This window comes from Amblyomma maculatum, chromosome 1 (genome assembly GCF_055883805.1).
Source record: "Amblyomma maculatum isolate TAMU_Amacu chromosome 1, ASM5588380v1, whole genome shotgun sequence".
NCBI lineage: Eukaryota > Metazoa > Arthropoda > Arachnida > Ixodida > Ixodidae > Amblyomma > Amblyomma maculatum.
In genome coordinates, this window is record NC_139344.1 from 58,818,066 (window position 1) to 58,832,541 (window position 14,476).

Consider the following 14,476-nt stretch of genomic DNA (forward strand, 5'->3'; position numbering starts at 1 on the left):
GGCCGGTGAAGTTGAGCAAGTGAAAACCCAAACAAACAAATGGGGTGGACATAACTTTTCTATGTTCGCAAGAGCTACCGTTTGCAATATGTTCCTAGTTGCAAAAATTTTTTACATGCTGCAAGTGTTATCTATGTCAAGTATCTCTGTTCAAAAACTGCATAGGGTATTTGCCACGTTTGTGTGGGCTTCAACATGGGAGCGTACCAGTCGATGTAATTTGTTTCATACGGTGCATAATGGTGGACTGGGATTGTCACATTTATACTTAAAGCAGATTGTAACCAGGTTCTTTTTTTTGCGCGAACAAAGCTATGTTTTTCTTAGAACGGTAATCCAAGTGCGATTACGGGATTCACTGCCGGAATATGTATTTTCGAATATGTCTACAGGGACAATGGCTCTAAGTGCTTTTCTTCGCGAAGTTGTCGCGTCCTTCCAAATAGTGAAGGCGAGATTTTCAAAGAGTATATGTGTACTGTTACGCGAAAACGGCTGTACAAAGATTTATTGGAAACCTTTTTACCTGTGCCTCTTTATCGCGCTGTATATGCTTTGGGTCCGGAGCGGGACGTGTTGAAAAGAGTGAAAAGAATGCCCATAAGATCGTCCGCTAAATCTTTTCTTTTTCATTTGCATACCGGCACTCTTCCGGTGAAGCCATCGCTGGAAAGCAAAGGCCTTTTTGTGCCTTGGTCTGTTGACTGTTTAATTTGCAGAAAGCTGGAATCCATAGAGCATATTTTCCTTGATTGTCACGATGCGGTTTTTTTGTGGGACGTGCTACAGCGTACTATTAAAAAGGACTTACCAATAACGCCGTTTGGCATACGCTACCTTCCATGCGCCCAGCTAGGAGAAGTGCCCAGTGATTTATTGATGGTCTTGTGTATGCACTGCATATCGAGAACGCAGATGGATGTTCGCCATGAGCATGTTGTCGTACACCCAGCCCATCAATACTTTCTTGAAAGCGTAATGTACACGCGTGATGTTTTCGGAGGGCAATCTGAATCCCCGGAATGGCTGCCAGTCTTGGACAAGCTCATGTCACCTTATCCATTCTATCACAAGAAACCTGTAAGAAAGTGACTTGTGTTTTTAATTCCATGCGACTTCTCATCGTTCTTTGTAGTTGCCAAGTCGGTAATAAAGAAAAAAAAAAAACTCTCGGACAGCCGTGATCGTATAGTGGTTGGTACCTTGCGTTGTGGCCGCAATAACCCAGGTTCGAATCCTGCACACGGCAATTTATTTTACTTCATTTTCCGATTTTTACAACCCTTCTCTTAGCTCTCTTTGTCCTTCCTCTGTGGTTTCGTGTTCCTTGTCCAAGGTTCTTCAGAACTAGATTGGCTTGTCAACGGCGCTTTCCATTTGCGCACCGTCCCTCTCGGACAGCCGTGAGATTCTGCTTCCGGCCACGCCAATGAACGGACGCAGGATGCAGGGCTCCTCAGGAGCGGCTTCAGCGGCCATGTCAGGCCGCGGTAACAGGACTGCTGAACAGGATGGTACTTATCAAGTTGTTTTGCCTGCACTGCCAACAGGTCGGTTTGTGTTAAATACGGTTTTTTTGCACGCCGATATCAGGGCCCGCCCTTACCGGGTGGAAGATTTCCGCGACGCGTTGGCACAGCATTCGCTGATCCCCGATGTTGTTGCGATGGGGGCGTATCGGATGAGCCACGTCTGGGCTGTCACTCTCAAGGATTCTGAAGCGGTGACTAAGCTTGTTAGTGTAGGCGAGTTGTGTGTGAAAAACGGTCGCTGCTTGGTAATTGACCCGGCCAACCAGGACGTGCGACTGAAACTTCACTGGCTTTTACACAACGTGCCAGACGAGGATGTGCGTGCTGCCTTTACGCCGTATGGAAAGGTGTTGGAAGTTACAAGGGAGCGCTGGCGTGTGAAAGGTATGGTAGAAAAAGGCTCAACTACTAGACTTCTCACGCTTAAGTTGAAAGCTGGCGTGAAGCTGGATGACCTGCCACATCAGTTGAACGTTAGCGGTGAGCTGGCGCTCGTTGTTGTGCCAGGCAGACCTCCCTTGTGCCTACGCTGTCGGAGCACGGGTCACATCCGCAAGGAGTGCCGGGTTCCTCGCAGCGGAACCTGTCGACGGTTCGGTCACGAAGACAGCCAGTGTGCACGTACCTACGCAAGCATTGCCGGACCTGGGACCAGCGAGGACACGTCCGAGTTGATAATAGATGAGGTGGATGCGGAGGAGGCGGCCGGCATTAGAGGACAGTCAACGAAACAGGACGCGCCTTCCATGACGGTTTTAACTAAGCATAAGGTGACGGTCTCAAGTGAAAAGAATGAAACTCGGCACGTCTCGCACGTTCCATCGCAGGACCAACAGGACCACGAAAGTGCGTCAAAGGAACCGTCAGAAGACGTAATCAAGTTTTCTGACGCTGAGGAGCATCTGAGTACTGAGCCTCCTTGCACTGATGCCATGGAAGTTGGGCCGGAGACAGCGGCCTTAATTGCCTCAAAACGTCCACACGAGGAAAGCTTCGAGGAGACTCAGCTGCCAGGCGGCGTTTGTGGTGAGCCGCCGCCGAAAACTGCGGGCATCCTAAGATCGACTTTGAGACCGAAGCCGAACTTCTCTGCCGACACGCGGCAGACACACCGCCTCCGTAGGTTTTGTGGTGTCCTGAACGATTTGTGGGTCGGCGGCCTACCGACCAGCGTCAGGAAGATTCTGCAACCAAGCGGGGCGTGTGTGAAAAAAAAAAAATGAAAAACGGTGCTTGGACTTGGTTTGAATGCAGCCCGACGTTCTGCTGGGAGGACAATACGTGCACACATATGCCGCTGTTCTTCAGAAGCGGATGCCACGCAACCATGAAGGTAGGCACCATGCGGGTACGGGCGTCCTTTCTAACACATGACTCTCAAGCTGAATTCGGCGTTACACGTAGCTACTTTGAATGTCAGAGGGCTGGGAGCGAGAAGGCGACAATGCCAGCTCAGTCGCCTCCTTTTAGATAATGATATAGATATAGCAGCTGTGCAAGAGTCAAAGATTGAGAGCCAAGAAAGCACTGACCGTATGGTGGCTTCTTTTCAAACAAACTTTTATGTGTGTGTATGCCATTCTGTTGGTGTATCGGGTGGATGCCTTTTATTTATACGTAACACGCTGGGAGTAAGCGTAGAGTCCGTTTTTGCCTGTCCAACTGGTCGGCTTTTGGTTACTGATCATACCTACTGTAATTTATGCTGGCGTGTGTTGTGTTTGTATGCTCCCAATTCAGAACGCGAACGTGAAGTGTTTTTTGAGTCTATTGAATCGTGGTTGAAGGTCGACAAAATCTTGCTTGTACTTGGTGACTACAACTGTGCGTGCTCAGCTGTGGACCGAGCGGCGAAGTGTAAACCTCGAAGAGACAGAAGCTCCGAGCAGTTGAATGCACTTGTGCATGAATACGGCCTTGAGGATGTTGGTAGTGTGTTCTCCGCTGGAAACCAACCAGAGTTCGCGCACTTTCAGCGAGATAGCTATGCTCGATTGGACAGGGTGTATGCCTCGGTTGATCTTGTTTCTCTATGTACTGCATATGAGGTCAAACCTGTGTCTTTCAGCGATCATTGTCTCGTGAGTGCAGTGTTCGGTAGGGCAGGAACAAAATCGCGCTTTAACTGCAACCTATGGAAACTGAATGCCAAACTTCTCGCCGATGAAGAGTTCCTTACGGAAGTTAAGACCGAGTTTGAAAGTCGTCTGACTATGCGACCAGTAAGTTTTGCAGCGGAATGGGACAGCTTCAAAGAGTGGGTCAAATTGAAATCCATAGAAAAGAGCAGTAAGGTGCGGCATAAAGAGAAAAAAAAAAGAACTGAATGAACAACTTCAGTTTTTTTTTTAGCATGGAAAGTACTGTGCCAGGGCATTTCGCCAGTAAAATACGAGAGATTAAAAGGGAGCGGGAAACAATCGACACTGAAGAATACACAGCGGCTGTCATACGTGCAAGGATGGAAAATCTTTGGGCTGGAGAAGTGCCGTCAAAACGAGCCCTAGCAGACGAAAAAAGATACGCCTGCCAGAAAGAAATAAGGAGTATAAGGTATGCCGGCCATATCACTGAATATGCTAAAGATATTCAGCGTGCGGTAGCAGAGCACTTCGAAGAACTGCTTAGCGCTAAGCTTGAGACTGTAGGTGGCTTTCAAACAGATTTTCTAAGACGGATGCCTGCACTGGATGACGAAAGTAAAGCGCGCCTAGAAACAGCGATAACGTTGCAGGAGATAGAATCTGCAATAGATGACCTGACACCTGGGAAAGCACCTGGGCCGGATGGTCTAAGCGCTGCCTTCTTTAAAACTTTTCACCAGTATGCGGCTCAGTTTATGCTCGATGTAATCACTGAAGCTTATGAACGTAATACTGTTCCATTGTCTTTCGCTACATCGCACATTGTGCTAATACCCAAGACAGATGATCCGGAGAAACGACTGTTGGTGGGGTCATATCGACCGATTAGCCTCACCAATGTTGACTACAAGGTGAATATGAATGTTTTAGCAAAAAGACTGCAAAGCGTAATAAAAAAACTGGTTGGGTCTCATCAAACGTGCGGCATCAAGGGTCGATCCATTGCCACGAATATACATGTCGCAAGAACCGTACTAGAATGTGTTGATTCACTCGGTGGCCAGATAGCCATGATGCAGTTAGATTTGGCGAAAGCCTTTGACCGTGTTTCTCACGAAATTCTTTTTTCCATTTTGGAGCATTCTAACCTTGGAAAAGTCATAGTGGAGGTTGTTAAAATGGCTTACACGGACTGCACGACCCGTATTATAGTGAATGGTGAACTAACTGACAGCATCGCAGTACGTTCATCGGTAAGGCAGGGCTGCCCGCTCTCACCCCTGCTTTTTGCACTGTATTTAGAGCCACTTTGCTTGGCTATCATTGATAGCGATCGCATTTTAGGGTTCAAGCTGCAATCAGCACACGTGAAAATGCTAGCATATGCTGATGACATAGCAGTGTTTTGTGCAACTAGAAAGAGCATCTGTGAAGTTACGGGTGTCGTCCAAACATTTTGTGATCAAACCGGATGTAAGATCAATTGGGCGAAAAGCTCTGGGTTTTGGCACGATGATTGGGACGTGACACCTGATTTCTTCTGTAAGCTGCGATGGTCTGCTCTCCCAACGCGATATCTAGGCGTGCCTTTAGATTGTTATCGAGATCCCAACGTGCACTGGATGGAAGAAACATCCAGAGCGAAAAAAAAAGCGGATGCGTGGCAAGGAAGGCAACTGTCAATGTTTTCGCGCGCTTCTATTTGCAATGTTTTTCTTATTTCGAGGCTGTGGTACGTCATAAATGTGTTGTGTATCTCACGAACCTCAATTCAGAAAATGCACTGCGTTTTTGCTGTTTTTATTTGGGCATCCACATGGGAAAAAACCGCCCGGACGAATTTGTTTATTTCTGTTAAAAGGGGCGGGCTTGGCCTTGCACATCTGTTCTTGCGTCAGGTGGTCTCGCGATTTATATTCCTCCGTGATCAAAAAGATACCTTTCTAAGAACTGTGATGCAAGTGCGATTGCAGAGGCTGCTCCCTGAATGGATTGTGTCATGTGAAAGCATGCCTGGTACTGTGACTGGCTACCTGCGCGAGGTTGTTTTTTCGTGCAAGTTCCTGGAAGTGCGGTTTTCTTTTGATTACCTTTTGAATGTTCCCAGAAAAAAACTGTATAAAGATCTCATTGACGTGATGCTGCCGGTGCCTTTTTACCGGGCATTACACTGTGGAGGCCCAGGGCAGGACGTTTTGAAAAGAGTCAAGAAGATGCCCGTGAGGCCATCTGCTAAAACGTTCCTTTTTAAACTTCACTCCAATACGCTCCCTGTTAAAACCTGGCTGAATGAAAAAGGTATCTTCGACCCATGGACAACAAATTGCCTGCTGTGCAAAAAACCGGAGATAATTGAACACGTCTTCTTACAGTGTTGGGATGCTGTCTTTCTATGGGACGTCCTCCAAAGGACAATTAAAAAGGAACTTCCCCTAACTCCGTACGGTATCAGATTCCTACCAGTGCAGAACGATGATGCACCTTATGATTTAATCATGCTTCTTGGCCTCCATAGTTTGTGGAAAACACGAATGCAGGTGCGTCACGCAGATATAAATACACGATCTTCGCGTGAAAACTTCATTGAAAGTGCGGTGTATATACGCGAAACTTTCAGGATGCAGCAGAATCCACCACAATGGCAATGTCTTTTTGATAAGTTGGTGAACCTGAAAAGATTTTAGCCGCGTACGCGTTAGCTCAAGTGTAGTTGACGTGTTTTATCATGTGTATTTTTGTTTTGTGTTTCACGGCAATAAAGAAAAAAAAAATCTCGGACAGCAGTGATCGTATAGTGGTTAGTACCTTGCTCTGTGGCCGCAGTAACCCAGGTTCGAATCCTGGTCACTGCATTTTGTTTTACTTCATTTTCCGATTTTTACAACCCTTCTTTTAGCTCTCTTTGTCCTTCCTCTGTGGTTTCGTGTTCCTTGTCCAAGGTTCTTTAGAACTAGTTTGCCTTGTCAACGGCGGTTTCCATTTGCGCACCGTCCCTCTCGGACAGCCGTGATCGTATAGTGGTTAGTACCTTGCGTTGTGGCCGCAATAACCCAGGTTCGAATCCTGGTCACGGCAATTTATTTTACTTCATTTTCCGATTTTTACAACCCTTCTCTTAGCTCTCTTTGTCCTTCCTCTGTGGTTTCGTTTTTCCTTGTCCAAGGTTCTTTAGATCTAGATTGCCTTGTCAACGGCGCTTGCCATTTGCGCACCGTCCCTCTCGGACAGCCGTGATCGTATAGTGGTTAGTACCTTGCGTTGTGGCCGCAATAACCCAGGTTCGAATCCTGGTGACGGCAATTTATTTTACTTCATTTTCCGATTTTTAAAACCCTTCTCTTAGCTCTCTTTGTCCTTCCTCTGTGGTTTCGTTTTTCATTGTCCAAGGTTCTTTAGATCTAGATTGCCTTGTCAACGGCGCTTTCCATTTGCGCACCGTCCCTCTCGGACAGCCGGGGATTCCACTTCCGGCCACCGAGCGTGACGGACGTGATTATCATGGGCTCCCAAGGAGCGGATTTAGCGGCCCAGCTGGGCCGTGGTATCAGGAGCACGGAAAGCCCTACCAAGGATTATGAACTGGTTCTACCGCATCTGCCTACAGGTTCGAGTGTTTTACATACTGTTTTTTTGCATGGCGACATAAAAGCCAGGCCGTACCGGGTGGAGCACTTTCGAGACTCCCTCGCTCGTCTTTCACTGCTGCCGGAAGTGGTTGCCCTCGGGGCATACCAAATGAATCACGTGGGGGCGGTAACGTTTAAAGGTGAAGAGGCGAAAGCGAAGATTTTGGAAGCCCAAGCTATTGAAGTGAAGGAACACCGCTGCGTAGTCATTGACCCCTGTAACCAAGGCATCAGGCTGAAGCTTTTCTGGCTGCTTCACGGCGTGCAAGACGATGATGTGCGAGCGGCGTTGGCAGCTTTTGGAAAAGTGACTGAAATTTCAAGAGACAAGAGGAAAGTACAAGGGTGTGTCGACAAGGCTTCAACGACACGAACGGTCACGCTGAAGCTAAAAGTGGGCGTTACCATTGAGGACCTGCCGCATCAGCTTCGGGTCGCCGAGGACGTCGCACTCGTCCACGTCCCAGGCAGAGCCCCGCTTTGCCTCCGGTGCCGCGGGAAAGGTCATTTGCGGCGTGAGTGTCGTGTGCCGCGCTGCGGGCTGTGTCGTCGCTACGGCCATGACGAGTCCCAGTGTATGCGCACGTATGCCAACGTTGCAGGCCCCGTGCCGAGTGAAGTGGCAGGCGAGCACTTGATGGACGCAGTGGACGCCGAGGAAGCGAGCAGTGGAATCGCTGAGGAGGCAGAACAGAACGAACAGTCCTCTGAGAAGACCCCTGCCCCTAAAGAACACTGTGAATCAGAGTTGATAGTTCCGTTGTCGAATGTCGCTGGGACCGAGACACCCTCGAAAGAAGACGGCAAAGCCAGTGCTGCACGCCCAGCTTCGGCTACGCAACACAGTGAGGAACAGGGGGACACTGAAGCTGAGATGCCAGCTGCTTCTACCTTGCCTGTGAAGCGTGTGCACGAAGACAGTGTCAACGAGGGATCAACCCAAGGAGGAGCGGAAAACGAACAGCCTCCACTGAAGGCGGCCCCCCTTCGCCGGGCGTCCTTCAAGCCAAGGCCAAACGTGCCCCCAGACCGGAGAACTGTGTCACCTGTGCCTCCGCCATAGCGGGGGTGCCCTTTCCGGTCGAGACGTTACAAGCCCGGTCCGTGATCGGGAGCAGCGCTTGGAACGACGGACGGACTCGCCAAAAAGGAAGAATGGTCATCCCGTGCAACAGATCAACCGCAATGCTGTCTTTCTGCAAAAGCGATGTGAGTGATATATGTTTCGCGATTTATAATTTCTTGAGATGGCGACCAATTTATCCACTAGCTTGAGCGTAGCCACGCTATATGTGAGAGGGCTGTCAACGCGTCGGAGACAACTGCAGCTGAACCGCATTCTGCTGGAAAATGAAATTGATGTGCTAGCAGTTCAAGAGAGCAAAATGGAAAGCGAACAACAAACAGAGAAAATGGCTGAAATATATCGCTCTAGATATAGTGTTTGTGTTTGTCATGCGGTTGGAAGATCGGGGGGATGTGTCATTTTCATTCGAAATTGCATAGAGTGTGTGCAGTCTGTGTTCTCGTGTGAGAGTGGTCGGCTTTTGATATGTGATTTCAGTTTTTCTGGATTGAACTGGAGAGTTATCTGCGTTTATGCCCCGACTAGAACGTTTGAGAGCGAAGAGTTCTTTCACTATATGAAATACTTCCTAATACATGAGAGGCGTGTTCTCCTGCTTGGAGACTTCAACTGTGTCTGTAGACCGGAAGATAGAACAACAGACCGTGTCCTTCGTGACAAGAGCGCAGAGTTACTTATTGACATTGTTATTGAGGCAGAGCTTGAAGATGCTGGCTGTATAATGACGCATGAAGGCCAAGCAAAGTTCACGCACTTTCAAGGTAGCTGTCATGCAAGGTTGGACCGAATATATGTTCCCATTGATTGTGTGCCCTTGTGCTCGGAATATCAAACACTTCCCATGAGCTTTAGTGACCACTCCCTCGTAATGATTACTCTAGGCATGAAAAGTAAGGCAACAACGTTCAATTGGGAGCTATGGAAATTTAATGAAAAACTGCTGCTGGATGAGGATTTTACCACTAAAGTTAAAGATTATATATTAAGCATATGTTACAAAATGACTCTAATTTTATACAAGCATTGGAGCAGTTTAAGTGTGAGATAAAGATAGCTGCTATTGACCGAGCATGCACTCTCTGACGTAAAGAAAGAGAACAAGAAAAAGAACTTCGTAGCACACTTGAATACATGCTTAGCATGGAGACCGTTACGCCTGGCTTGTTCGCCCAAGATATTAAAAAGATAAAAACCAAACTTGAGGTGATGGACGAAGAGAAGTATCGCGGTGCGGTGATAAGGGCACGCAGCGAAAAATTGTGGCTCGGAGAGACGCCCACGAAAAGGGCACTTAGTGACGAAAAAAGGTACGCAGTGTCAAAAGAGATAAAAGAAATCTGCTATCAGAACGTAGTTACCTCGGAAAAAAAAAAAACGATTGAACGGGCGTTTGTAGAATTTTACAGCGATTTGTTTAGCCTGAAAACAACGGACATTGAACGCTTCAGAAAAGACTTTCTGTCGCTGATGCCAAGAGTAGAAGACGAAGTGGCGCAGACACTTGAAGCAAGTATTACTTGCGAGGAAATTGAGGCCGCTATCGGGGAATTAAATTCCAATAAGTCACCTGGACCAGATGGTCTTGGTGCTGCCATATACAAGGCCTTTCCAACTGAAATGGCTGTTTTACTGGAAAGAGTTATTAGTGAATGCTACGAAAAGAACGTACCTCCTCCGTCTTTTCGAATGTCACACATTGTACTAACCCCGAAAACAGATGACCATGTTAAGCTTCAGACTGTAGCGTCTTACCGTCCTATAAGTCTAACGAATGTTGACTATAAAATTTACATGAAAGTATTAGGGCGACGACTCCAACGTGTAATTACTTCTCTTGTAGGCCCACATCAGACATGCGGTATAAAAGGAAGGACCATTTTTACTAACATACACGCAGCAAGCAGTGTACTCGCATGTTGTGACGCGATGCATGACCACGTAGCCATGATGCAATTAGACCTCCACAAAGCATTTGATAAAGTGGTACATGAAATTTTGTTCTCTGTTTTAGAGTATGTCAATGCTGGTTCCGTGATTACAAAGGGCGTGAAAATGGTTTACGAGTGCTGTTCAGCGAGACTGGTCGTGAACAAGCAGTTAACTGATCGTATACCTGTTCAGTCGTCAGTAAGGCAGGGCTGTCCTCTGTCTCCCCTTTTGTTTGCGCTTTATCTGGAGCCTTTCTGTCTGAGATTGCTTACAAGGCCAAACATACGCGGTTATAAATTTTTTCAAAGTGAAGTTCGGGTTTTGGCATACGCGTACGATATTGCGGTTTTTTGTACTGACCATGAGAGCGTGCAAGAAGTTGTAAAAGAAGCCACTGCTTTTTGCACTGCAAGTGGAAGTGAAATTAGTTGGGCAAAGTGTTTAGGATTTTGGCACGGAAACTGGCAATACGCGCCTGCATTATTCTCCAGTATGCAATGGACAACAACGCCAGGCAATTACCTTGGTGTGCCACTAAAGCATTACCGTGAAAGCAAGGAATGTTGCGCCGGTGAAGTTGAGCAAGTGAAAACCCAAACAAACAAATGGGGAGGACATAACTTTTCTATGTTCGCAAGAGCTACCGTTTGCAATATGTTCCTAGTTGCAAAAATTTTTTACATGCTGCAAGTGTTATCTATGTCAAGAATCTCTGTTCAAAAACTGCATAGGGTATTTGCCACGTTTGTGTGGGCTTCAACATGGGAGCGTACCAGTCGATGCAATCTTTTTCATACGGTGCATAACGGTGGACTGGGCTTGTCGCATTTATACTTAAAGCAGATTTAACAAGGTTCTTTTTTTTGCGCGAACAAAGCGATGTTTTTCTTAGAACGGTAATCCAAGTGCGATTGCGGGATTCACTGCCGGAATATGTAGTTTCGACTATGTCTACAGGGACAATGGCTCCAAGTCCTTTTCTTCGCGAAGTTGTCGCGTCCTTCCAAATAGTGAAGGCGAGATTTTCGAATGAGTATATGTGTACTGTTACGCGAAAACGGCTTTACAAAGATTTATTGGAAACCTTTTTACCTGTGCCTCTTTATCGCGCTGTATATGCTTTGGGTCCGGAGCGGGACGTGTTGAAGAGAGTGAAAAGAATACCCATCAGATCGTCCGCTAAATCTTTCTTTTTTCAATTGCATACCGGCACTCTTCCGGTGAAGCCATGGCTGGAAAGCAAAGGCCTTTTCGTGCCTTGGTCTGCTGACTGTTTAATTTGCAAAAAGCTGGAAACCATAGAGCATATTTTCTTTGATTGTCACGATGCGGTTTTTTTGTGGGACGTGCTACAGCGTACTATTAAAAAGGACTTACCAATAACGCCGTTTGGCATACGCTACCTTCCATGCGCCCAGCCAGCAGAAGTGCCCAGGGATTTATTAATGGTCTTGTGTATGCACAGCATATGGAGAACGCGCATGGATGTTCGCCATGAGCATGTTGTCGTACACCCAGCCCATCAATACTTTGTTGAAAGTGTAATGTACACGCGTGATGTTTTCGGAGGGCAATCTGAACCCCCAGATTGGCTGCCAGTCTTGGACAAGCTCATGTCACCTAATCCATTCTACCACAAGAAACCTGTAAGAAAGTGACTTGTGTTTTTAATTCCATGCGACTTTTCATCGTTCTTTGTAGTTGCCAAGTCGGTAATAAAGAAAAAAAAAAAAAAGTCTCGGACAGCCGTGATCGTATAGTGGTTAGTACCTTGCGTTGTGGCCGCAATAACCCAGGTTCGAATCCTGGTCACGGCAATTTATTTTACTTCATTTTCCGATTTTTAAAACCCTTCTCTTAGCTCTCTTTGTCCTTCCTCTGTGGTTTCGTTTTTCCTTGTCCAAGGTTCTTTAGAACTAGATTGCCTTGTCAACTGCGCTTTCCATTTGCGCACCGTCCCTCTCGGACAGCCGTGATCGTATAGTGGTTAGTACCTTGCGTTGTGGCCGCAATAACCCAGGTTCGAATCCTGGTCACGGCAATTTATTTTACTTCATTTTCCGATTTTTACAACCCTTCTCTTAGCTCTCTTTGTCCTTCCTCTGTGGTTTCGTTTTTCCTTGTCCAAGGTTCTTTAGAACTAGATTGCCTTGTCAACGGCGCTTTCCATTTGCGCACCGTCCCTCTCGGACAGCCGTGATCGTATAGTGGTTAGTACCTTGCGTTGTGGCCGCAATAACCCAGGTTCGAATCCTGGTCACGGCAATTTATTTTACTTCATTTTCCGATTTTTACAACCCTTCTCTTAGCTCTCTTTGTCCTTCCTCTGTGGTTTCGTTTTTCCTTGACCAAGGTTCTTTAGAACTAGATTGCCTTGTCAACGGCGCTTTCCATTTGCGCACCGTCCCTCTCGGACAGCCGTGATCGTATAGTGGTTAGTACCTTGCGTTGTGGCCGCAATAACCCAGGTTCGAATCCTGGTCACGGCAATTTATTTTACTTCATTTTCCGATTTTTACAACCCTTCTCTTAGCTCTCTTTGTCCTTCCTCTGTGGTTTCGTTTTTCCTTGTCCAAGGTTCTTTAGAACTAGATTGCCTTGTCAACGGCGCTTTCTATTTGCGCACCGTCCCTCTCGGACAGCCGTGATCGTATAGTGGTTAGTACCTTGCGTTGTGGCCGCAATAACCCAGGTTTGAGTCCTGGTCACGGCATTTATTTACTTCATTTTCCGATTTTTAACCCTTCTCTTCGAGCTCTCTTTGTCCCTCCTCTGTGGTTTCGTGCTACTTGTCCAAGGTTCTTTAGAACTAGATTGCCTTGTCAACGGCGCTTTCCATTTGCACAACGTCCCTCTCGGACAGCCGTGATCGTATAGGATTCCACTTCCGGCCACCGAGTGTGACGGACGTGTTATCATGAGCTCCGGTGGAGCGGTGTCAGCGGCCCGAGAGGGCCGTGGAAACAGGTTTTTTGCTGGTGATGCCCAGGATTATCAAGTTGTGCTGCCGCAATTGCCAACAGGTGCGTGCGTTTTGAATACCGTCTTTCTTCACGGCGATTTGAAAGCCAGGCCTTTTCGTGTGGAAGATTTTCGCGACACGCTGGTCCGTCTCGGAATGCTCCCTGAGGTGCTAGCTTTGGGGGCGTTCCAGATGAACCATGTGTGGGCGGTCACCTTTAACAGCCCAGAAGCGACAAGGAAAATTTTGGAAGCTAGCGAGGTTCAAGTGAAAGGAAAACGGTGCCTTCTCATCGACCCGGCTAACCAGGACGTGCGGCTGAAGCTCTACTGGGTGCTTCATAACGTCCCTGACGAAGATATTCGTGTGGCACTAGCCCCATACGGCAAAGTAACTGACCTGTCTCGGGAGTGCTGGCGCGTTCAGGGTATGGCAGACAAAGGTTCCTCTACCCGCACTGTAGGCCTCAAGATAAAGCCCGGTGTGACACTGGAGGACTTGCCTCACCAAATACGCATTTCTGGAAGTACGGCACTACTAGTCGCACCGGGGCGCCCGCCGTTATGTCTGAGATGCAATAGCCGAGGGCACATCAGGAGGGAGTGTAAAGTGCCTCGCTGTGCCATGTGCAAGCGATACGGCCATGAAGAAGCTATGTGCTCTAGGTCGTATGCCAATGTAGCAGGTATCAGAGCGGGCAACGAAGTCCAGGAAGAACATCTCATGGACCAAGTGGACGCAGAGGAAGCAGCTGGTGGAGGGGGCGTGCCACCTACTGCAGACAAGGATGCCGCACTTGCTTCTGAAACAGTGGGACCAGTTAATGTGCAAACAAAGAGTATATCGGAAGCTTCTCCTGCGGCGGAAAACGCTGCGGACGAGAATGGTGGAAATAGGAGCGAAGCTCCTTGTGCATCGCCTGGGAAAACTCAGGAAAGAGAAGACGCCGTGATGTCAACCATGCTACAGCAACGAAACGACTTCACGCCGACAGCAGCAACGATTCACACGGCAAAGGACACGAACCCAACGAGGAGCCACCAGTGAAAGCTCTGCCCAACCAAAGGCCGTCTTTGAGAGTGGCACCCAAAATTCCGCCCGAGCCGAGACCCGAGCGAAAACCGTCGGTGATGCCACCGACGTGATCCCCAGCCAAGTGAGTGTCGGAGCAGCCAACGAGCGATGGCTAAGGCAGGGAGAGCTTCTCGCGGCGATTTAAAAAACGCCGTGTCTGTGAACTGTAGGCTGCAAAAGAC

The 14,476-nt window shown here is 47.7% G+C and overlaps 5 non-coding genes across 5 annotated transcripts; all 5 read left to right on the forward strand.

Annotated features, from left to right (window-relative positions):
* The first annotated feature begins 6,619 nt into the window (after positions 1–6,619).
* Positions 6,620–6,691, forward strand: TRNAH-GUG (transfer RNA histidin (anticodon GUG)). Its single transcript has one exon. It is a non-coding gene; the product is annotated as a tRNA-His (tRNA).
* A 5,312-nt stretch (positions 6,692–12,003) lies between these two features.
* Positions 12,004–12,075, forward strand: TRNAH-GUG (transfer RNA histidin (anticodon GUG)). Its single transcript has one exon. It is a non-coding gene; the product is annotated as a tRNA-His (tRNA).
* A 152-nt stretch (positions 12,076–12,227) lies between these two features.
* On the forward strand, positions 12,228–12,299 carry TRNAH-GUG (transfer RNA histidin (anticodon GUG)). Its single transcript has one exon. It is a non-coding gene; the product is annotated as a tRNA-His (tRNA).
* A 152-nt stretch (positions 12,300–12,451) lies between these two features.
* Positions 12,452–12,523, forward strand: TRNAH-GUG (transfer RNA histidin (anticodon GUG)). The gene has a single exon. It is a non-coding gene; the product is annotated as a tRNA-His (tRNA).
* Positions 12,524–12,675: 152 nt separating this feature from the next.
* TRNAH-GUG (transfer RNA histidin (anticodon GUG)) lies at positions 12,676–12,747 on the forward strand. The gene has a single exon. It is a non-coding gene; the product is annotated as a tRNA-His (tRNA).
* Positions 12,748–14,476: the final 1,729 nt, after the last annotated feature.